The following is a 2,966-nucleotide window of genomic DNA, read 5'->3' on the forward strand; positions in this document are numbered from 1 at the left end:
GAGGAGAGAGGGAGAAGGGAAGAAAGAGACAAAAAAAAAAGTGAAAAATAGAAAGAAAAGGGAAACAAAGCTTTTATGCATAGATACGGAAGGGAGAGTAAGGAGAGGCGGGGATGGGATAAAATAGAATAAAATAATTTAGATCACTAACTCTCTTAGTTATATGTCTTCCACTTGTTTTTCTGTTTGCTTTTGTTTTTTCAGTATCAGGGATCAAACTCAGGGGCTTACGCTTGCAAGGTAGGCAGGGAACCATTGAGCTACATCCCCAGTGATAGATGACCTTATTTCTTCCATTTGTCTAAGAACAGAAGCTAAATGTGAATATCACAGCCATATCATGGTTTGATTAGTGTGAGTTAATAAGTCTATCTGATCCTGGAAATAATATTTACATTAAAGATGTAAAGAAGTAAGGAAAGGCTCTCTCATCTAGTATGACTCGTTATGAGTTTGTTCCCCCTGTCTTCACTTTCTTTTTAAACTTTTTTGTGAAATGTTTCATTCCATTCATATTGTTTCTTATACTTGCACAATTCACTTACCTTTCAATGCCATTTTCTGTTTTTAGTGGATATTATATTTAAGATATAAACATTAACATAAAGAAGAGCTAACTACATATATATACATATATATGTATATATACATATGAACATATATACATATATATGTATATATATATTACATATGAACATATTTAACAAAATGACAGATACATTGAAATATGTTGCTGGTTTGATTTTTATATAAAAGTTCAAGTGATTCTGACACATTTGTTCACAAGGCAATGCTGCTGTTGTATGCTTAAAAATGCAAACCTCTTGATATTTACTGAATTATCTTGTATGAATACTATGGGAAAAGAGTTTAAATTATTTCAATAATAGAATGTTGACTTTTAGTCAGCTCAATAAGCTCTTGTGACCAAGTGATTGTGAATTGAATTACTACTATTGCTTCTCGGCCTTTTGGCTAAGATCAAGTGTAGAAGTGAATTATTAAGTGGTCTTCCAATTTAGAATATTTCAATTGGCTTAACAATGAAATGTGTCTCTTATTTGTGGCACATGGTGAAGTTAATATTTCATTTTAATGTAAACCTTCACCCTTATCTCAAAATAGTTGATTTTGATGTATTTTTGGTATTCAATACATGATATTAACTTCAGTGGAGGTTACTATGTTACTCAGGAACTGATGTTACAATGGGGAAACCTTACATATAAGAAACAAGGAAGTTAATATTATCATGGTGTCTTTTAGAAGAATATTTCTATGTATCTTTTTAATCTTCACAATGAGAAATACATAATTTGCTATCAGATTTTTCTAAGTAACATTGATTATTTTGGAAAATTTGAAAGAATATGTCCATATCAAAAGCTTAAGCTCTAGAGTCTGATTTTTGGATTTCTAACCCGCTCTAGCAAGTTACTATCCACGTAACTTATTGTACTTGATAGAACTCAGATGTGCTCTAATTTGAAGATTGGTAAAATGTGAACTTTAATAATCACTACATGACATGATTAACGCCTTTAGGAATAAATGAGACTGTGACCTTGACCCTAGTGAATATGCTGTATATTCCTTAGTTCTAGCACTAATGCCTTTTTTATAAATTATGTTGAATTCTAGCATGAAGTTTATTAGTTGTCATATAATGTGGCACTTATGTGGTACAGTATTATAGTTAAGCATGTGTACACTATACTTAATGAGCAAACCAGAGTAAGGTAACATCTCCGTCTCATCAAATGTTATCCTTTCTAAATAATCTACATCAACTAATTTTGCATTTAAAAATAACTAAAGAAGAAAGAACTAGTTGTTTTATTGAGACAGTATTTCATAGAGGCTATTATGTAGTCTCACTCCTATCTGGCAGAAACTTGACTTGAAAGGAAAGAGTGAAACTATTCCATTATCTTGTTTGTGCTGATATTCAGCCATCGTTCAGCTAAATGGTCTGTTCTTCAGCTACAGTAAACCTTCCAAGCTTTCTAAGTGGGTTCACATTACCCTAAATATACCTAGATTATTAAATAGTTACCTGTGAATTGAAAAGGGTCCTCTATGTATATTAAATTTATTCTTCATTTAAACTCCTGGAATTATGGAACAGATGGAACAAATAACTGATTACTTCTTTCATTGTGTGAATAATGTGGACAAAGTGACCTTACATCATCCTGAATTTTACAGAGGAAAGAATCTTTGAACTATTTACTTTTTATTATACTTTACTTTGGGTTGTTTATTTGTTTGTTTTTGAGACACAGTAATTCGTGTAGTTCAAGCTGGTCTTGAACTAACATGGGATGGCTTTGAACTCACAGCAATCTTCCTGCCTCAGCCTCCTGAGTGCAGGGGTTATATGTGTGTGTATGCAAACATGCCTGACTTTCACTTTTTATTTGAGACGAAGTTTAACTGAGTTTTCTAGTACACAATGTAGATAAGAAAAATAATAATAGTGACGTGAACAAAATTTAAAGAAACAAAGCTGTCTCATTTTTTATTTAAACAAATTCATTAAAATAAAAGAAATGGGAGGGTTAGGGGAAAGGAAAGAAGGGAATGAATTAATATGAGAAAATAAAAATGTGGAAATAAAGTCTTTGAGGATAGAGAGAGGGGGGAAGAAGGGAGGGCAGGGATATGGGGAAAAATAAGAACAAAGATTGATTATGTGAAGGTCATTCATTATACTGTATACCTTAAGTGTACCAATAGAATCAATTAAAAAACAAAAGTAACTAATATATCAATATGCCAATGCAGCATCAGAAGATCAAAACAAATTGTTAGCTAGTAACATCGTGACATATAAGAACAATATATCATAATCAATTTTTATTTATCCAATAAATGTACTAAATTTAAATTAGTTTATCATATTAACAAATTTTCCAAATATTTTGCATGGTCGTACAAATTCCAAAAATCCTTTCAAAGGTAAA

At 31.3% G+C, this 2,966-nt stretch overlaps 1 pseudogene; it reads left to right on the forward strand.

Annotated features, from left to right (window-relative positions):
- The first annotated feature begins 955 nt into the window (after positions 1-955).
- On the forward strand, positions 956-1,116 carry LOC117287080 (annotated as a pseudogene).
- The last annotated feature ends 1,850 nt before the right edge of the window (positions 1,117-2,966 follow it).

The sequence above is a fragment of the Fukomys damarensis genome, unplaced genomic scaffold (genome assembly GCF_012274545.1).
Source record: "Fukomys damarensis isolate Sample0158 unplaced genomic scaffold, DMR_v1.0_HiC HiC_scaffold_20, whole genome shotgun sequence".
Taxonomy (NCBI): Eukaryota; Metazoa; Chordata; class Mammalia; order Rodentia; family Bathyergidae; genus Fukomys; species Fukomys damarensis.